Source organism: Pseudopodoces humilis, chromosome 2 (genome assembly GCF_049639895.1).
Source record: "Pseudopodoces humilis isolate 2021_Gansu_Grassland_sample_001 chromosome 2, ASM4963989v1, whole genome shotgun sequence".
In the NCBI taxonomy this organism is placed as follows: Eukaryota; Metazoa; Chordata; class Aves; order Passeriformes; family Paridae; genus Pseudopodoces; species Pseudopodoces humilis.
This window is the reverse complement of record NC_142201.1, coordinates 18,498,491-18,520,815: the sequence shown is the minus strand read 5'-3', so window position 1 is coordinate 18,520,815 and position 22,325 is coordinate 18,498,491. Positions and strand designations below refer to the sequence as shown.

The 22,325-nt window shown below is 38.8% G+C and overlaps 1 protein-coding gene across 1 annotated transcript in view; it reads left to right on the top strand.

The window, feature by feature from the left end:
- The window catches only part of FRMPD4 (FERM and PDZ domain containing 4), a 370,395-nt gene that overhangs the window by 4,082 nt on the left and 343,988 nt on the right, over positions 1-22,325 (top strand). The gene's annotated exons all lie outside the window — the stretch shown is intronic.

Here is a 22,325-nt window from a genome sequence, read left to right as displayed (position 1 = left end):
TTATATTCCTTATCTTAAGCTTATAATTTGAATACGTAGGTGATGCCAGTATTCCCCAAAGCTTCAATCAGCACATTATTCTCTCTTTGACTGTAGGTTTGGTAGAGTTACTATTTTTATCTGCATACATTTCCTTTTCACCTCTGTCAGCTTAATGCAAGACTGCAAGAATAGAGGTACTGAGTATTGCCAGTGTTCCCCAACAATGACCACGAACAGAAAAGTGAGAGTAGAAAATAGGAGTGTTTCAAGGAAATCGTGCTACCTTCCCAGCATGGTCTCTTAGCCTCTGACTCCCAGCTCTGAAACTGGGCTCAGAATTGGTGACCCTGTTTCAGATGCACTCAGATGCAGGAATCACTGCCACCCCCTATTGGAATGACCTCCACATTTTATTGTGAAAACTGTGCATTCACTCTAATACTTTTGACCAGTTTCATGAGTTTGGTGGGGGTTGTTTGTCTGTTTGTTTGCTGGTTGGTTGGTTGGTTGATTGGTTGGTTGGTTGGTTGGTTGTTCCCCAGTTCATGTGGAGATTTATCCGGTGGTTGCTTAGTTTCCCTAAGAACAGTCAATGACTGGAGATGGCCCAGAGCCAGTTGAAAGCCTGGTGAGTGCTACTGGGGTGCTTTCTGTCTTGTTCAGGAATGTATGAGGCAGGAATTCCTTCACAAAGTCTATGCTGACTCTTTCTTGATGCCCCAAAATTGTCCATGTGTCTCAGGTTCTTTTCTTTAGTGTAAGTAGGTAGGCAATTTAAGTTTTGCATTTATATTTCCTCTGGGTGTCTTGATGTCCAACAGAATAGTTCTGGTTTGTTTTGTTTTTAAATAGAAGGTATCTTTGCCACCCTCCTGTTCAGAGGATACACGTTGTACTACAACAAAATACAATAGTCATTTCCCATAATGAAGTCTAGATCGTATGGGAAAAGAAGTGCCAGACTGCGGTGTCCTGCCCACTATAGGAAGAAGATGAGTATGTAGATCAGCTTTTAACAAAGAAAGGTAAGCATACAGAAAAGTGAAGCAAGCACAGCAGTGTGTACCAAGGCTCTGTGATACAGCAGCGTTCATCAGGAGCTGCCCTCAGGAATGACCTGAGGTTTGGTGTTTACACAGACAGACCGTGTTTAGAGTTCTTGCACTGTTTTTCAGAGCTATATCTACCCTGCCAAATAAAAGATGACATGGTTTCAAACCAAGTCCAAGTGACTGAGACAGGGTTTACATGTATGCTGTGAGGCAGCAGCCTCTTACAGATCATGGCTGTCTTGAAGGCAGCTGTTTGGAGAAATCCATACCGGAACCAAGGGCTTAGGGAAAAATTATGCTGTGTGGACAATCAATAATCAAGCTTGGCCTTGTTTTATTTAGGGGTATAGAGGCACTCAGTGTGATCCTTCTAATAGACAGGGACAGCTTGTAAAAGGATAAGAGAAAGAGAGTGATTTCTGAGTAAATAATCTGATCTGGGGAATGATGTAAACTGTACTTTCATGCAGCGTGAAATCATTAATGTTATGTAAGAGCTGAAAGCATTCATGTAAGGCTGGTGCACTTGTATCAGGACATGGATCGTGCTGTTATTCATATTTAGCATCCTTTTATTCCTTGATCTGGGGTCACTTGGGAAGACCCATCTACATAAGCTCTATTTAGACTGTAATATTTTGATGTTAACTGAGCTGAAAGAGCTCCTGATGAGCTCCTTCATGAAAAAAACCAGATCTGAATTTTGGAAGGAATGACTGCACATGTCTTTTAGACACAATTCATTGTCATGAAGTTGCATCTGAAATATGACCCAAGTAAAAATGGTATCAAAATGGGTGAGAGTGTTTTTGCTTAGTCCCCTGGTGTAAAAGGAAGATGTTGGTTTCAGTGGCTGAGAGCTCTAAGTAAAAGCAGTGCTAAGGAGGCAGGTAGTGTGAGTGCCCTTCAGGTCAGCCATTCAGATGCTGAAATAAGCTGTATTTATCATTGACTGCTTTTCAGGCTGAGATTTCTTTCCACAGCTGTTTCTTTCTTGAAGGTTAATTAACAATGATATTTTCATAATAAAGTTCCTATTTCCTGTTACAAAATCTTCACTCTTCCTGGTCTAAATGGTAAGCATAAGTTAATTAATACAAGCAAATTTTCCCATGCAGTATAGCTTTTAAAAGCATAGTAGACATGACTTGTTAATTGAAGAATTTAAGAGCTATAAAAGCATATGACTGACACATAATGAGCAGTCAAGGGAAATAGTATCCTGAGGAGCTTTCAGCAGTGTGACACCAAAAGCTGCACTGTGCAAAGTTCATGTAAAAGAACTGATGGGCTCTGCTAGAAGAATCCAGAGCGCACTGATCCATCACTGATGAGAACCCAGCTCAAGGCTAGCTAGGAAAATGGTGGGTATTTTGTTTCTTTCCTGGTACAAAAACATGTTGTGTTTTAGGCCTGAGAGTGCAGTCTACACAACCTAAGAGTAAGAAGGTTGAAAAAGCTGTGGTTTGCACAGCCCAGGACATCACAGACTCATAGAATCAGACTCACAGAACAGCTGGTGTTGGAAGGGACCTTTAAAGGTCATAAATCAAACTGGGATCTTGCCCTCCATTGCAGCCACCTAAAAGACTTTTTCTCCATGTCACAGTGCACAGTGGCACTCTCTCCCAGCAGGACACAGCTCGCTGCCCTGGAGCAGAGGATCTGGGCAGGGAACTGAGCTGGGGAAAGGTGCTGCCTATTTGATTAGAAATCAACACCCTTTTGATAATGGTAGTCAATATTATTTTTGTGCAGTTTTAAATCCCTCAGCATCTCAATAACTGTCCATGTTTTGACTCTTTCTAGAATTATTTAGGTTGGAAAAAACCTTTAAGATAATTAAGGTAATTGAGAGTGTCAGGGATTTTTTAAAAGTTTTTTTTTATTAATACAGACTTACAGTCTTTCTGAACACACCTGAGTGAAAACCATGTAAACCAAAGAGAACACAGCCAGATAATATACATAGAGCAGTGTTCCTATCAATGTAATTTTCAATCAGTGGAGCTACACTTTCATTTCAGGAAGACTGAGAAGCTGTTATTTTGGATAACTACAAATTTAGGCAAATGGAAATTGCAAATGCTCTTCTGCAGATTTAGACATTTTCAGGAGACAGGCTAAGATTGTTTTCATGAATACCATTCCTTTTTAAATCAGTTGCAGTAGTTAGCTGCAAAGTACCTCTTGGGTACTTTGATTTAATTTGTTTTAGAACACAAATCAGGAATATTTAGTTAATCCTCTAAAATTCAGCTGTATTCTCTTCTTATATTAGCCTCTCTAAAATGCATTTTTACTGTTATATTTTAAAGAGGATTAATATCCCTGGTATAAATCACAATAGTCTCTTTAGTTATGGTGCATCTTAAGGTTTACAGGGTTTAAATAATTTAAATGTTGTTTTATGTTGCCTAATTTATTCTGTTAGAGCTGTTGAGAGACTAAAACTGTCGTTAATATTATTCTACTGTTTCTGATGCATCAGATACAGATCTTTTTGAAGAGCTGTTTCTTTCTCAGTTATGGTCCAACATCTCAACCAGCCCTAATCTTTTTCTTAAATGTTTGAGAACAACTGTAGACAGATGTAAAATACTAAAAAAAATAAGTCATTATAAAAATTTATTTGATAACAGCCACCAGCAGATGCATTCTCTGTATGCCACTGATAAACTGGAAATGTTAGCAAGCCCTATTCTGCCTTCTAAGAACCTGAACATGAGTTGTCATGTGAGCATATCTGGATTTCTTAGATATCTTTCCTCCATGTTGTCATTCTGCTACAGATATTTTCTTATTTCTTTCTTTCTCACCTGATGTAAAATGGGACATTCTCACCTCCAGAAAAGACTATTAAGGTGACTCTGCAGAGGTTACCCTCTTTTGTAAAATGCAATTTGGGTTGATCTGTGAAACTCTCAGCAGAGGTCTCCTCTCTCCCACATGTGCCCTGTTTACTCTAAATCACAACTTCCACTCAGAGTGAGCTACAGAGGAGGAAACCACAAGGAGACCAGTGAGCTGGCATTTCCCGGGGCAAAATGAGGACATGCATGTTTTCCTTTAGATGGAGATTTTAAAGCCATTGCAAGTGGCTTACGTATAATTCCTTGGATTTATTAAAAGAGTTGGTTTTAATAGGTGAGTGGGGTTACAGCAAGAATGAGGAATCTAGTCACAGTTTAGCCACTGATCTTCTGGATGATCTCTTAATAGGCATGTGCCAGGACTTTCAGAAAGGGACTGGAATTTGGGTGTCCCAGTTTAGAGTCGCACTTCTGATTTTTATTTAATTTATTTTCCATTTATTTAGGAGGAACATTTAAAAATTTTGCCTGGTTAGTTTAGGTGGAAACACAAAATAATTCCTTTGAAACAAGTTGAGTGCATTTTAGCCCAGTGTTTTGGTGTAGGAAAGTACTTCTACAAATTCCCTTTCTGTTTTCTTATCCATATTATGGATCCAGCAATATTAATCATGTAAGACTTTTGCATCTCTATTAAGGATACTTAGCTCTGCTCAATCTGAAATCACTACAAAGCTGTGAAAGCCAGAAATCAGGTGTTCCTATCTTTTGAGCCTACAGTCAAGTGTTTGTACATCAATTTGCATTTTGAACTCTTGCATGTTTCAGACTGTTTCACAGCATGCTGCGAGTGGGGGCAGATATGAGAGTTGTCTTAAGGACAGCTTCTTAGCATGCCAACTGGATGCTCTTCCAGAGAGATTGGTCACAGGCACATTTGACTGCACTTTCCTGGCAGGAAAAGGGAAAGGAGGAACATCACAAACCCTTCATCTCAAGTGTGGGCCAGTGCTGAGCATTCAAGAATGTGACCATGAAGGAGAGAAAGGGGGAATGTAAACATTACACCTGTGTCTCTTTGCCAGCCTCACATTCCTACTGTCTCTCTCTCCCAGGGAAATGATTCACTTCTGACCACTAGCACAGCCTGGGCAGGGCAGTGCATGTCAGCCTCACCAGGGCATGAAGCTCAGAAACAGAAGAGTTCAGCTTCACTGACCTCCTGGGTGCATCCAGATCTTTGTTTGCAAGAAGCTGCAGGAGAAATTCAATCAAACAGGCAGGGGCTATATTTTTATTTTAAACTGCAGTAGAGAAAAGGAGAAAACTTCATCAAGATCTTCATGTAGGATTATTTCCTGTAGTTATCTCACATACACATTATACATTTATATATTCCTTGTAAATAATTGCAGTCTAAAGAAGCAGAGGGCTTCAGAACTCCGTGATGGGTTTGTTAACTCTCAAATTCAGAGATCCCTTAGGTCTGGGTGGGGATTACCTGTTTGAGAGGGATGGACTTAACCCATAAGATCTGTGAAGGCAGTGCAACAGTGAAAAGAGGGAACCTAAGGCTGGGGTTTGCTATTTGAATAAGTCTTAGGAAGTATCAAGGAATGTAGGGAATTTGGGATCCTTGCTGGAATGTGGAGGGAAACACAGGCAGCTGAGGGCAAAAGCCGGGTATCTGAGTGACCTGGCAGATAAGTAGCTCTCCAAGACAGGCTTTTATGTTTCCTTGCACTGTCACCTGCTTCTCACCATCAGAGAGATGCTCCTGATCAGATCAACAGCCTGCCTGCAAACCAGCTCTGCAGACTGGGCAGGCAAATCTGCCTTCCTATAGCCCCTTCAGTAGGACTGATGTTTAATCCAGATTCCAATTTAACACAATTTGTGTGTGAATGTATATGTGTGAGGATATAAAATCAGACACAAATCACTGAGTTCACTTGCTCTCCACCATGGAAGAAGATATTTGGAAAGGTGTGAGGAAAAAAGGAGGCGTATTTATAGTACATAATTTCAACATTATATGAAGTAATTGATTAGAACAATTGAGAGATCTTACCATTTTTATAAGTTTTTTCTTTTTTAAAGTCACAAGCAGAAATCAGAAAGGAGCCGACGTGAGTTAATTGAATGAAAATGAATTTTACAAAAGGCAGTAACAACCTACTTAAGTGTTACTGTTACCATAACTTTATATTTAAATATATCATCCTTATCAGACAGCTTTGATTAGCTTTTAAATAAAATTAAATTTTGTTTTAATCAAAGTTATAATGTTAACTGCTTATTTCACAGTTTACTTGGGGTGTATTAGCAGTAATTTTTTATGAAACGCAAAAAAAAAATAATTAAATGCTATCTAGAAGGATGATTATTATTTTAGAATTAGTTACAATTTTATATAATTTAAATATGATTAATAATTGTATTTATTTATAATTATGAAATATGATATATATATTAATATAGATAAATTAAGTATTATGTAATTATCTCCCTTCTTTTAAACTGTAGCTTCAATGGTGCGGTTCACTAATTCAGTATTTAAAATAGTTTAATGCAACTTCTGGTATAAGGTCTTTTTTTCCTCTTCTCTTGCTTCCCAGACACATATTTAGTGGAGTTTTAATCCATAACAATGTATCTGATACAGCTTTGTCAATGAAGGCAAAATCAAGAATGATTTAGTTATAAAAGCAGTTTGTGGTTATCTGTGGGTGTATGTATGACACTTTGGATTCATCTTTTCTTGTCCTCTGAGAAACTTCTTGGATCTTTATCTTTGCAATGGGTAATTTCTCTAGATTTGAGAGCCAGACAAATAGGTATATTCCTCATAATATAGTATTAGGAATGTTAGAGATATTTGCAATTCAAGCTTTGTAGGTAAAGACAAATATCTTGCATCCTGAGCCTTTTTTTTCCTGGGAAGTCAGCACAGAAATTGGAAGATTTGATTTTCGTAACATAAGATATGATGTTCCTGGGATAACTACATTAATACTGTCTTTATTTTTTTCTTCCCTTGCAGCATCAATGTGTTTACTCAAATGTTGATTGTCTGTTGTCTAAACAAGAGCAAGTTAAGGATCCCCACTAAGGGCAATGAAGCCATTACCCCTTTTCCCTTTTCCTTGTTCATTGCATGCTCTTAAATCTATGCCATCATTTAATGGTGTCATTGAGATGTGGAATTCCACCAGGACTTACTCTGAATGCCTGCTTTGCAAATGAGGAGCCTGGACCTTGGTGTCATCTCCCACCATGTATCTGTTGCCTTCCTCAGAAACTCTTAAGTAACTGCAATGCATTCCCTGTGTTCCTGTAAACTCTTTTAGTTTGTTATCTCTTCTAACTTGTCACTCATGGCTAATGATGTAGTAGGTAAGCCATCGAGTCAGTGGTGTGTCTCTCCTTTACATCCCATGCTGAATCTATATTAGAAATATAGAAATCTGCTGTAGATGGGTAAGCATGAAAAGAGCTTGTCCAGAGATTGTTACAATTGCACTCAGAATTTAAAAATCAGTTTGCCTTTTTAAGGAAAATCTTGTGGAACAATTTCAGTTTTGAGGTAAAGGGTGAGGGTGAACTATGAATGTGTTTGTGTGTGTATGTGTGTGTATGTGTGTTACCATAAATAATTTAATCCTAAACAGATTAGTAGATATAATATGATCATATTACTCTGTAAGTAACCAAAGGGTTGATGGAGTAAACTCTAGGACACCATTTTTAGAACAGTTTTTAGTTCCCAATACCCTGCCAGGGGTGAGTGAGAGGTGAAGCAGGTGTCTGTTGGTTGGATTTGGAGGAATTTGTAATAAAGCTAAGTGACATGATAGGTTAAGTACAATGAAATGACATGACACTCTCCCTTCATTTAATAAATAATCATTAATAAATTACAAGGTAATTTAAATGTTGTTGCCATACAATGGGAGCTAATATGGTTCAAACTATTTGTCATAAGAAGGAAGAATTAATTTCCCATTATTTTTTACTATCTTACATGCAATTCACATATTTCTGTGATTTCAGGCAGTTAAAAGTCAAGCACTTTAAAGGAGTTCCTTTACTGAGCAAAGGTTTTGATAATTTTTTTTTAAGGCACCCTTAAAATGGCTATTTCAGGTTTTTTCAAAATGTCTCCACTCCACCCCCATTAAATCACTGTTAGATCCTCTATTTATTCTCACAGATTAAAAAGTAATGCTAAATTAAGGTGAAGATGGAGCTATGCTGCACTTGTTAAAATCTGCTGGACTACAATGTAAACAGACATACCGAAATGACTACTTTAGGCTTCCTCATATTTTTTTAGAGTCTTTTACAAGAAACCATAATTGGCTGACATGATTGCATTTTTTAGCAGTCTGTAGAAAGAAACAGTGATGTTTCAGAAGTGCTGACTGAAAATAATACAGGGTTTCTCTTGTCTACTAATTTGTATCCTTGGCTTTCGTAGTTCTTCTCCTTATAATTTGCACGGCATGGTGTGTTTTGAGGCAATTACAACACCAACTCTAGAAGAACTCTCTCTCCTTGACTTTACATAATGCTGGAAAGAGGGTAACGGATTTTTCCTTTAACCTGAAGAAAATTAAGGTCCTTTTTATAAGAAAACAATTAAATATGCACAACATATGTTTGTGATTGAGAAATAGCGACGTAGCTCAGACCTGTGAAATATTTAGGCATTTGCCTGTATTCAGATTTAAATAGGCAAATATTTGTGAGTTACATCAATAAAGGAGAAGACATTCCCCTGGATTATCAATAAAATCTCAACAATGTAAGGTATAACCCAGCAGTAAAACACATGAATGAAACACCTTTGAAGAAAACAGCAAACACCTGACTTGAATTAATGAGTAGCGTAAAGAATGAGAGATTTTTACTCTCACTCATGACAACACTTCCCTTTTTTAAAAAAAAAATATCTTTAAAATTAGTGCTGTATTTCCAGCAAGCCCTTGAAAGGCGTTAATAGAAATTATTCAATGAAAGCAAGTTTAACCCCACCTTTCCCCTGAAAATCCAGAGCAAATTTGAGCAAATCCTGAAAACTAATTTTCCCAAGAATAAAACCTAAGCAATAATTTGTTCCTTTTCTGGTGGGCAGTAGAAAATGAATATCTCAGTTGGGTACAACATGGACCATTTGGACAGCAGAGAGTCAGTAATCTGTCATTTTATAATGTCCTTGAAGGCCCTTTTAACACATGTTTTGATCAGCATGTTAGCATTCATAGCAGCCTTTCAGCATTTCTAGGGAGACTACAAGAAAGGTAGGGACAGACACTTCAGTGTGACCTGTTGCAATAGGACAAGGGGTAATGGTTTTAAATTAAAAGATGGTCAATTTAGATTAGGGATAAGGAAGAAAAGGAGAGTGGTGAAACAGTGGAATAGGCTGCCCACAGGGACAGTAGATGTCCCATTCCTGGAAGTGTTGAATGTTGAGGGAACATCAGACTCTAAGGTGCACACCCTGCAAGTTCAGCATCAATTTAGATTTAAGATAGAACAGCTGCAATGGGCTCTCTTGCAGCAAGTCCTTGCATACATAGCATTTAAGCTTGCCTAAGGATAAAAATGATAGTCAGTATCTATGGAGAACAGATGAAAATTGAAACTACCATGGTAATTTTTGGCAAGAACAGACTAAGATGGGGACTTTTCATCTACATGGACATGAATGTAGATGATGAAATTTCCAGGAAGAGATTCTGTCTCTGAAATAAGATTAGAACAGTTTAAAAAAGCAGTAGAATCACCTCCTGCATATGTTTACCTCTGTTTTATCTCTACCTCTGTTTGAGAATTTGTAAAGCCCTAAATTAATTGTACTTTACTTCATCTTTTATAAAATGCTTACACATTGTTTACACTTGTTTTAGTTGAGTCAGAATAATCTCAAAATAATCTTGAAGGCAGAGCATGCCCTACCAGTGTTCACCAAACTCTGCCATCTCTTTTTGCCATCTTAATGCAAAGATTGAACTTCACCCAACCTGTCAGACCAGCTTTATTCTCTTTGCTTGGTTAGAGCTAGTACAGCTTTACTGAGTTTTAGGGAATAAAACAATCCAGACTTTCTTCTGGAAGCTGTCAGCTATGCCCAGAAAATTTGCAGGTCCTCCTGGTAAGCTGTGTATAGTGCTGCAGCATTGAGGGATGCCGTGTCTCAGCACTTCTTCCTCCCGGTTACACCAATATGAGAACTCTGCAAGAAAGAGGCAATCTTGTGGCCATTCTTTACTCCCACATTTCTCAAAATGATCACAAGAAGTCTGTGATACTCAATTATTCCCACATAGTGCCTTTTTTTCATCTCTTCTTTAGACCTTTTGACCTACCTCTCCTGCAGGAAATTTTACAATCAACTTCCTAATGTTCTTGAAAAATCTATTATTAAATAGACACTAATCAAATTGCAAATTACAGAAAGATGATATTATGTTCTATTAGTGGTTTCTAATGGAAATAAAAGCTACAACATAAAGCTAATAAAGGTCAGTTGATGTACAGAGCATGGCAATTAAAACCACACTCAATCAGCAACTGTTACCATTTGCAGTTTGCAGATCCATTGCAGTGAGCTTTACTCATCTATGCAATATTCCAGATTGATTTTCCTCTTTTTCACACCAAATAGATATCATATTATATCTTGGCCACTAGAATATTCTATAGACCCCCTGACATTTTGCAGAGCAGTTTCTGCTACCAATTCAATTATATTTTTAACAAGGCATTTGATGTTTTTTTGGAATCTGGAAGACCTATTTGACCTGTGACATTTCAGTTCAGAGTATGTGCTTGGTTTGCAACACAATAATCATCCACTCTGTCCTACACTTGGCCTGAGTGCACCCTCAGTGGGTTTGCAGCTGACCCCAAGCTGAATGGGGCAGCTGACATGCCTGAAGGGTGGGACACCATCCTCTGGGACCTCGGCAGGCTTAAGCAGTGCGCCCTTGGGAACTTCATTAACTTTAACAAGGTCCAGTGCAAGATCCTACAACTAAGTTGGGGAATCCATCCATACAGGCTAATGGATTAAAGAATTGATAAAAGCCTCTGGAGAAGATCTTAGGGACACTAGTGGGAGGAAAGTTGGACATGAGCTGGCAATGTGTGCTTGCAGCCCAGAAAGCCAACCACACCCAGCAGGCTGAGGGAGGCAGCTGTGTCCTGGTGCTCTGCCCTTGTGAGACCCCACCTGGAGTGCTGTATCCAGCTCTGGGGTCCCCAGCACAGGAAAGACAGCAATCTGTTGTAGCAGATCCAGAGGAAGACCATGAAAATGATCCTCTGTGTAGAAATGCTGAGACAATTGGGGTTGCCTGGAGGAGATCTGGGGAGATATTTTGCAGAATACTAATATATAAAGAGGAGTTTTTAGAATATAGGGACTTTTTACCAGGGCCTGTATTGTCAGGACAAGGGGACAAAGGTTTTAAACTGAAAGAGGGTAGATTTAGAAAAACTGTGCCCAGAAAAACCTTGGATGTCCCATCACTGGAAGCATTCCAGGCCAGGAGAATGCAGGTTAGAGCAATCTAGTAGAAAAATGTCTGTACCCATGGGAAGAGAGTGGACTAAATTATCTTTATATGTCCTTTCCAACACAAACTCTTCTCTGTTTCCATGATTCTAGACTTTCCATGTGTGTTTACCTACCATTAAGGAGTAGGCATCATTTTAGTATTAAGGTAGCTGAATTAAAAGCATTCTGGGACTGTTCTACAGCAACAAAAATTATCTGAAAGACATAAACCCCTTTTATTTCCATGAATATTGAATGTTCACATAGGTTAAAGTAAGCAGCACAGCTAAAGACTTTACAGTTTAAAATGTATATAAGGTAACTGTGCCATCTTTATAACGAAATTAATTATTAACTAAATTATTACTATTACTACTGCTACTACTACTACTACTACTACTACTACTAATAATAATAATAAATAACTGATATTTTAAAAAGTGTTGTTATGCTAAAAGAAGAAACTTTTTTTTCAGAATTTGGAAAATCTTTCTCAGCTATGCATTACTCTGTAATTTGATGCCAACTACATAATTAAGATATAGTCTCCCAGATGTAATGAGGTGGAATAAGTTTCTTTTCCTTTATGGACAGATTCAAGTATGTTTAATTTCAATGAGCTTTGCCTATTTAATGCTGCTGCATAAGAGCATGGCAATCTGTTACACCTATACTTCATAGCTTGATGGAGCTTACAAGAACCATGCACAACTCCTGTATTTTGATGATGACATTTCAATCCTTTATCCTTTATTTTGCTATAAATTGCACCACATACCTGTTGGAACAGCACAGGGAAATTCTTAAGTAAATCACTGAGAGAGCGATTAATGGCATACGAGCAGAGGTTACACTTGAACTGGAGCTCTAAAACTAATGTAGATCGTGTCTTAAACTGTACACAAAAAATAATCACTTCAACTCGATGCTTTGTTGAAACAGATACTTCTTGTGTTTTAATCAAGTGTGTATGATTCTCTGACTCACAAAGACCTTTCCCATCCTTGAGGATACCTAGAACGGCTTGATCTAAGGCAAGCAGAGAGGGTTTTGTTGGTCTGCAATATCGCTGTAAAATGAACAAAGGTAAGTTACAAGGCACTAATACCTCCTCTGCCTGACGACAGACAGGCTTATTGGAAAATGTGCTTCAACTGGGAGAAGGCACAAAACTATAAGCATGGAATAAATATATAGGTTACTGATGTTTGAGTTCTTTATAGAGCTCTGTTAACAACTTTGAGTAGTGGCCACCCTGCACATGTGAAGCCTTTACTGTTTGTACTTGATGAACTTGGCACATCCTCCTTTTAAGCAAAACATGAAGCAGAGAGAGGATCTGTGCTGCAGCACATTGCAGCTGCAGCCCACTTCTACTTTGGAGGAAAGCACAGGAAAAAGAAAGAAAAATAGTGATCAGTTTTCTGTTGTTGGCAGGTCTTTGTGAGAGTTTCGATGGGAAACAGAACTTGGGGCAACCATGTTATTTTGGCCTAAATTCGTCCTTGTGGTTTCAGTCAGCCAGAATTGATATTGTGTACTTTGAAATTGCTGTGTGCTGTTGTTGAAGGGCACAGCTGAGCAGCTGCTCCCTCTCAGCTCAAAGGAGGCTGCACTTCAGGACGTGTTCAAGTGATTTCTGATTGTAAAGCATTTCGGGGTTCTTCAGACTAAAAGGCATTTTTAACACTTCTGCAGCTACTGGTGTAGAGGGAACAGACAAAAAGTTCTCTGGAGCTGGTACAGATGAAACTTGAATTTAAATAGAACTTCAATAGCTCTGGAAGTTTTTCATTCTTCTTTTAGTCTGTGTTTAATCTATAGTCTATAATGGCCAGGGTTTATACATAATTCTCTTTCGGGCATGCTCCTAGTGTAATTAGTGACAAAACCTGACTTTAATTAATGAGTAGGATAAAGCTTCAGGGATGGCCATGCAGAAGCACTTCTCAGCCTAATGAACTGATTTCCATTGAATTGGCTATAAATATAATATCATTAATAATGAATTGGTTCATTGCAAGGATACCAGAAGACACTAAAAATGAGCAGATGTTACTTTTTTGCCTCAGAAGCAAGTTAAAAGGGTTGTTTCCCCAATATGTTCTCTGACAACGTTGGCAGAATTGATAATGGGCAATACAGCCCTGTCTTGGGCAGTAGTTTAGTAGGCAGTAGCTGTGATGCCTCCAGGAATAGTTAAAGCAAAACTGATCACTCATGCCACAGAAGAAATAGCTGAAGGATCTTAAGATATTCTTGCAGACACTGCACCTTCCTGAAAATCATCTCTGCAATGGTAAAGAGTAGGTAAATGATGAAGAGATCATCAAAAGAAGCAGCATTAAAAATTTTTGGTGACCAGAAGTATTTATTTGATGAGGAGGCTGGAGCTGGCACCAAGCAGATAATTTCAACACTCCCATTGCCCTGTAGGCTCCACTGCTCTACATTGGAAAAAGGATTCCTAAAGTGCCACGCTGCCACCAGTGTGAGTTCCATTTTGGGAAATGAACATCCTTTGCCACAGCAGTCCAGTAATGCTCTCTTGGTTCCTCCTTCATTACAAATCTCAAAACAGATGCCCTTGGAATTGCATGTCCGTATTGCTGATAATATCATCTACATTTTCAAGCCTAAATATCAATCTCTTGTGTGGAAAGGACTAATTGTCTGAACTTCAGAAAAATACACAACCTCAGTGTATTCCACTGGATACAGTAAGTGACTAACATGAAAAGCAGAACGTCATTCAGGTGTTTTAAAAATAACCTAACTACCTAATGTCTAAGCATCCTTGTTCAAAAATTCTGGTCATTTAAATGTGTGTCTTTGTAGGCATTTTAGAGAGAAAAAAAAAGTGAGTTTGATTTTTCAAACATGGTTTCCAAGTGAACCTATCTAAGCTGAGTCTGCAGTTATGTACCAGAAAGAAAATGCACAAAGGTTTAGCAAAGGTGAAAATATATGCCTTTAAATATGGAAGTCAAATTAAATTCCCTGGGCTCCAGTTGCTTTTAGCAAATGTCCTGGGGTGACTTTATGATGCTTGAATCCCCAATGAGAAAAATAAGGAAGAAAAATCAGTTGATTTTCATGTATTTGTTTAGATTTGGGGAAGAAAAGAGAGGAATCCATCCAAGGCTCTACATTTCTGCTATCATTAACCACACAATAAACACATTCTCACCACCTTAAATAATCACTTCAACAGGAACTAAGCCGGCCAGCTACCTACAGGGAGTCCTGGGGGACAGATGAAGGAAAAATAAATACCTGTGAATATTCTGGGAAAACAGAACATCTCCACTTTTCAGTAACACAGCACTCCTGTTTCTAGCCAACGTGAAGGGCAAAAAGCTCAGTCAGTCTTATAAACTCATTATGATACAAGATGGAATATTCCCTGCCCTGATTATTTTGCCAAGTTAAGTGGACAGTGTTATTTTGGGTGACGACAAGAACTTTCTGCTTTGGAAGGAAAAAGAGAGCCTGGCTGATGGTGCTAACAGCCTGATCAAAGGTGGGGGATGTGTGGATTTACTGAGCTGTGGGAAAAAAAAAAAAAACAGCATGCAGAACCAAGGATGTTTGGTAGACATCTGCTTCAGGACCCGAGAAGAGTATGTTCACAAGCAATGGGTTGCATTTTTTACTCACTTTTTGCATATGTGGGTAGGTTTTCAGGCTTTATATTGTGTACTGAATGTATTCATAATACCATACATAACAATGCAAATTACATGTTTAGTTTACCAAAACATATTAACGATCTAAGGGTACAATCTAATGTATCTGGAGCTAATTAGTGCTGAACACTGCAGCAGGAAGGCAGAAATGCCAGGCACAGTTAAGTATGCAGCTCTACACTGCGGGGGAAAACTCTGCCTCATCACAGAGCATGATCAATACATGTCCAAGGCACCAAGACTGATAATGTTTAGTGCAGCTACAAAATATGTCCTCGCATTCTTCAAGTTTTTTGCTACTGAGTTTGGCACACTGAGATACCTAGTGTCAGGGAAATGCACCTTCAGTCTTCTGTGCAATAAAGACACAAATGTATGGATTTGTTTTTTCATTCTGGTCACAGTATTTTGAAACTGAAGACATTTACAAATAAACCTCTTCTTTTAGAAAGGAAATAATTACAGCTGTGGTAATTCTAAGCCTTATGAAGGAATTCTTCAAATGTTTTATAGTAACAAAAGAAAAAAACCAAACAATTTCATGTATTTCCCTTTGCATTTGTAAGTTTTATGAGAAACTGATAGGGTTTCATTATGGGAAGCAATTTTTGGATGTTAATTCTCTGCTCATCTGTCTCCCCAAACTCCTCAGACATTAATTAAACTTTCATAGCCATTCAAACTAACATCTAAACATTCCAACTCAGAGCTGCTTAAGTACAGCCTCAGGCTGTATCTGGCCCAAATCCACCAGAATGGCTATGTGCCCAATCCTCTGTTCCAGCTATTGACTGTTCTTGACCCCTTTTCCCTTTGCTTTTATCATCTATTATCTTAAGGGAGCTTATTCTGCCCTGGTTCTATTTTGTCCAATGGCATAACAAATTCTCATTTTTTTTTCTGTACCCCTCCTACCTGTGTCCAGCAAGTATTTTTCCCAGTAACACTTTCAGAGACTTCAAATACCTTGACAGTTTGACTTTATTGAAGTTACGCAATGGGTGATGGTGGTTATTTGAGCTTGTGCTTCCAGATGGCATGAGATCAATACATGGGATGTGACTCACAGCAAACTGGATATTTGGCCTTTGAAGTGCAGTGTTGCAGCTCCTTAGTAAGTGTTCCAAGCCTTACAGTTATGAAGGGAACTGCTTGCTGATATTTGGTGAGGGAGAGTTACAAACTGTCAGAGCTGAAGAACATTTGGGCTGAGGTTTGCTGTTTGAGCCTTCAGCTGGTCCGTACCTCCCAATGCGTTTTATACTTCCAGCATCTACATGCGCCATGACTTGCACAGATGTCTCAGCTCCCATTAACATCAGTGGAGTTTTAGAGAGAAAGACAGTGAATTTTAGGTAGGAAAAATGGTTATTCAGACACCACTGATGGTGCCTTAAGTTTTAGCTTTTATATTTTCAGAATTCCGTGCCACCTTGGTGTGTAACTCTGAACTTCATATTAAGCATTAGTAAGTTCTCTTTACAGGGTGGGTAGACAAAACATTCCTTTTCCAGCTTGAGAACCAAGGATACCATTGCAACCTGGGGCCCAAAACGCATAAAAAGCAAATTGAAGAGAGCAAACAAGGAAGATGGCACTTCATAACCTGAAACTGTAATTGAACAATTAACCCCAATATGTAAATGGACCAACACTTATGAAAGTGTGAAAACTCATGACTCAGAATCCTTCTTGAGTCCATTTTGGGTGCACCTTGGGCAGAGCCCCAGTCAGGCTCTCGTACTGCCCAAGGTGTATCCTTGGAAAGGCCTTTTAATAAAGCCTACTTTATCCTTTTAACTCTGTCTAGCCTCTGTTCCAGATCAGCCTCTCTAGGCACCACTGACCATGGGAGCATCTCCATTGCATTTGTTTGGACCTTAGGCAAGCAACACCTACCTGGGGATGCCTATGTTGCAGACAGATAAAATTGTCAGGTCTTTTGCACACAGATATGCAAATTTTCAAACACATGACAGTTTCATAAAAAATATTCTTAATTGGAAAACTGAGAATGTTTTCCAATTCACAGAGCCCTCAACTATTTGGGTAGTGTTTTCTAGACATATGGTTAGCCGTCACTTTTTTTGCCAATTGAACATTACAGAATTCTTCAGATTTAGTAACTCATTCATAAAGATGTATAGGAGCAAAATATTACTCTCTGGGACAAAACCCAGTTTTATTAGTAAATAGTTCAGGTTTGTGAAAGAAAACATACCACTTCATGTGAAAAGGAGACACTGTCTGGTCACCAGTGGATTCCAACAGGAATAACAAGACAGTAATGATAGTCCTAGGAATTATTTGTCCAAGAGTCTTTCTGATTTTAGCAAGTATTAATGAAATGATTTTTCCATTTACATGGCTTTATTTTTGACTAATTTTCTAAATCTTGTTTTGGATGTGGCAGAAATGTTCCTTGTTTAGATGTTTCTCTTACCAAAAAACACCACTCTGTTCTCCTTACTTATCAAAGTGTTTCTTAAACTGTAAAGCAATAGATGACTGTATCCGTGATGGTGGATTTCTGAGGAGCACATCAGCTCTTAGCAATATTTAGCAGTCGGACTTCAATCAGCTGTACTACGAGGTCTGGCATCCCCCAACAGCACAATGGGGCTGGGCCAGTGAGTGGGAAACTCCAGGAAGAACAAGGTTTGTGCTTGAAGGTCCACCTGCTTTAACTCTGACAGAAAGACAAGTAAAATCTCACTCCTCATTCTTGCAACTATATTTAGAGAAATATTTATGATTGCTATATAAATCATACAAAGCAAAGTCTTAGGTATTTTGCAGTTATAGAGAATTAGGAATCCTGGATGAAAGTTTGAATTCTGATGGTTCAGTATTTCTTGGCCCTTTTAAATGAGTTCAAATGCCTGCCAGCAGTTAACAAATATTTGGTACTTGGTACCACAGGAGTGAAACTCCGTTAAAATTAACAATGGTAATTTTGATTGCTCTTCCGGTGTGTAACTATGCAATCATTACACTTCATTAATCACATTCAATAGATGTACAGTTCTATTTACTCATACAGGCTGGGAAACTTTCACAGTTCCCCTCTTCAGAGATTATTCCTATCCCCAAAAGCACTATTACCCTTTTCACTCTAGGCTCTTACCAAGCAAGAAATTTCAAGTTTAATATTTTGTATTTACATTACCAGTTACTAAATGTGGCAAGCAAATGATCCAGTATTTTTTAGTACCCAATACTGCAACCTGTTTATACACAAAGCTAATAGTTATGATGATGTTTATTGCTCATTCTGCATTCAGAAAAATTGAAAGAAATGAGAAAAGAATGCCTTTGTGAGAAACCTACTGTCCAAAGTCTGAAACCTACTGCCTATGGGCAGCTCTACTTAAATGGCTTGTTACTGAATCTTTTTTTCTAATCAAGAAAAGGATATTCAATTTATAGTATAAATGTACTGGGGCATAAAGAACCGATTATTATGATCAGCCTTCTATTTAGAAGGGAAAGGGAGTCAAAAAGTCTACTACAAAATGCAACTTTTATGAGAGTTGAGCATTAATTCTGGATCCTGACACTTCGCAGTTTTGATATATTAAAAAAAGCTGCTAGATAAATCTGGTAGTTCTCAAAGAAAGTCAATTAAGAAAGAAAATTATAATATTCTACTTGTTTCTGGTAAAGATGCATGAAGTTATAAAGAGAATGCTGAAAGAATTTCCCCTCCCTCCTAATCCTTACTCCTTTTTCTTAAGATTAATTATGAAAAACCTACCAGAGACTCATTAGGTGCCAAAAGAAATGGCATATATGTTAATATCCCTCTAGGTGCCATGACTATGACTCCAGGAAATTAATTCATAATTCATGCTAATATAGTTAAGATTCTTTGGTATTTGTTCCTGGATGTTACAGGACAGGCTCTAAATATCAGAACTTGCAAAAACTATGCAATAAATAAGATCAAGCTGTTCCTTGCACCAGAGAACTTGTACAGAAATTGGTTTTTTTTCTCTGCTTTCTTCTGCCATCTTCATCTTGCTTAAAATACACAGTAAGAGCTCTGCCAATTGGGATGCAAAATGCCTTCTTGATTGTAGCATATAATTAAATCTTCCCTTTCAGCTTTTTCTCCACATCAGTTTATAAAGGATCTACTTGAATTTGAGGCAAAAAAAGACATCTGGCTTCATGGTTTTGTGTGGGCTGATCTAGTTATATTCTTTTTTTAAATATATATATTTGTACTGAGTCAAGCCTAAAATAATGAACTCTCCTTACCCACTGGAATATATTCCTACATACTGAGAGGTGAAATAAATTCTGCCATGATCACTGAAAATAAGCCAGAACCATTATTGCACATTGCGCTACTTTGGCCCATTACCAAAGAGATTTAAGTCCTACACAAACCATCCCCCCCACCAAACCCCAAACCAAATATCAGATCTTCACAAAGAAATTAATCCACTCCAAAACCTTCTATTCCAGGTCCAGTTTGTGACTTTAGTTTAAAAATTAAAATAGGTTAACACTATTGCTATAGCATGTTGTATGAGAGAGAGTTAGAAAAAAAAAAAAAAAAGCCTTCCTATTTTCCTAGAGAATGCCAGAACTACAAGTTTCAAAGTACTGAAAGCATTTTTTCTGGGTCAACATCATCACAGCCATGCATTTACAGAGTGTCCTTGATAAGAGTCACAAGGCTGCTTTACAATGAAGCTCATTAAAAATGATCAATATTTAAAACTTTTGAAAGAAGAGGCAAACATATTTCTTTGATTTAGTCTTACATGCTAGAAAAGACTGCAGTTTTAAAATAGTGGTGGAAAGTTTAAATCTCAATGATATAATTAGAAAAATGCATGAGTTTTTAATGTCTAAGGAGGGCAAACAAAACAGCTAATTCTGGTGGTAAAAGATATCCGTAAAACATGGGTGGCAGAGCTGATGGGGTGGGCTGGATGGAGGGGGCTCCCTCGCTGGCCTTTGAGTTGCACCATTAACAGAACAGCACTTGGGACTCAGTACTTCAGTACTCAGACTCAGACTCAGTACTTGAGAGGTACTTTTAGTTTATTCTAAATCCATTTCCCAGAGTGAAATAAAAAGAAATGAGAAGATTTTACAGTGCATTTCAAAGATGGCTGTGCTTTACGTCTGTCAAACCTTGGTGGGCATCAGCCTGGACTGTGTGAATTTTGTTGCTTGGCAAACCCTGGATGTTTTGCCAAGTGATAAACTGGATCTTTCAACAGCCTTCTAAACTGTTGGGATTGGGATTACAGTCTCTCCAAATATCAAGGCTGGCTCCTCTGTCTCCACTGTTCTGTACTCACAACCTCTGCCACCTCTGTGGAGCAGCATCAGTTTAATTCCATGGGGGGATCTGCTAGGGCTGAGACACCTGAGAGATTCAGATTCACTGGTGAGTACCTCGTAGCTGTGAGTACAGCCTTTGAACTGCTTTGGAAAGATGTGAGGAAGAAAGATCTGTTGGGCAGCATCGTGTGTGATTCTTGATGATAGAGAAACATGTCAAACCCCAAAATAGCTCTGAAAACAGCTTTGATGGGACCTGTTCATCACTCCAGCACATGGCAGCTGGAAGTGTTCCTGAGGGATGACACACCCCAGAGCGAGCCCAGGAGCTCTCCTGACACCCCACTGGTGCAGCAACTTGTAGTGAGGGAGGGATTTAGGAATTGGATATAACAAACCCTGTACACACTTCAATAGATCCTTTTGCCCAGGGACAAATATTTTTTTTTAAGAGAAAGGCTAAAATTTATGCTCCTTTACCAAGTTTTTACCCTTATGTAGTTGTTGGCACCAGGAGTGTTGCTAGCTGCTAAACAGGCACATGTAAAAGAGACAGATTGATGGTCTCTTTTAAACTGGAGCACTTGCAACAGCTACACGTCGTTGCCAGGCAGCTGCTGGGTGTGGGGCCATTCAAGGACAACAGCCTCTGGTGAGCCACATGGCTTCATTTCTACCCACCCTGTGCATTTTGGTCACTGGAAAAGCCAAATGGCACCCCAGCTATGGCCAGAGCTTTGCCCCCTCCGTGATGGAGCTCTCCCAGCCTGGCAACATACAGAGCTTAAGCCACGTCCACAACCCCAGACTCGTGACAACAGGAATTCCATACTGTTTCTGAGTGAAACTACAGCTAAAAGAAAAACTACTGCTTGCCATGTGGAAAGGTGAAGAATAAAGGATGAAGAGAGAGAAAAATAATTTATTGCCAAGCAGCAAGGTAAAATAAATGACAGCAGATGCATGTTCCTAGAGCAGTGCCATTCAGATGGGACTGCAGCTGGACTTCCCTGCTGTGTCTCTGCCGTGCACTGCCACTCCATGCCATGCCGTGCTACTCCTCCATCAGCCAAACAGTGAGCAGGCTGCAGCGTGAGCTTCTGGACCATAGGGACAGATTTCCCTTGCATGGGGAGGGGATAGGGGATAGGGGATAGGGCTTGGGCAGGTTTGCACCTCTTTCTAAGATGTGGAGCCAGGAGACATCCAGGGTATTTTTTAGGAAAGTCTCCCTAAATGACATGTTGATAGCAAATTAACGCAAATGAATTGCATGCACACAGCTTAAAAAAATCTGGGACTGAGGTGAAAACAAACACATCAGTTTTTATTTCAGTCTGTGCAAGGAGGAGAGCAACATAAAGCATACTGAATGATTGTAAATTTGAGTACCTCCTGAATTTTTTAAAACTCCTCTGTCTCCTATCTTGAAGGACATGTTAAGTGGAAAGCATATCTGATCTCTTTATAGATTGCCACACACAGTAAACCTTTAAATAACCAAGTGTCTTGAGCACATGGAATGACTGTATTTTGCAGAGTCTTGGACCTTTACCAAATGTATTCCTCAATCAGGTTGGGGGGCAGTTTATAAAGGCTAACACACTTTTAAGAAAGATTTGAAGTGACAGCTTTTTGCATGCCCATTATGTGAGAGGTCTGAGCCCTCTCTCCTGCAGGGAGGCTGACAGACTGCGTGCAGCAGGGAGGAGAATGGGCAGGGAAAACCCATGAGAGCTGTATTGCCAGTTTCATTCTGTCTATGCATACCTGGCTCTCCTCTGCAAAGAAGGGATGATTTCCTTTTAATCTATCACCACATATTCAAAGGGCTTCTTTTCCGCTTGAAATATGACTGTGAAAAAATGTCAAGTTTTGCGAAACAAATTCACTCCCTGTGTGGATCCAGTCACATCTG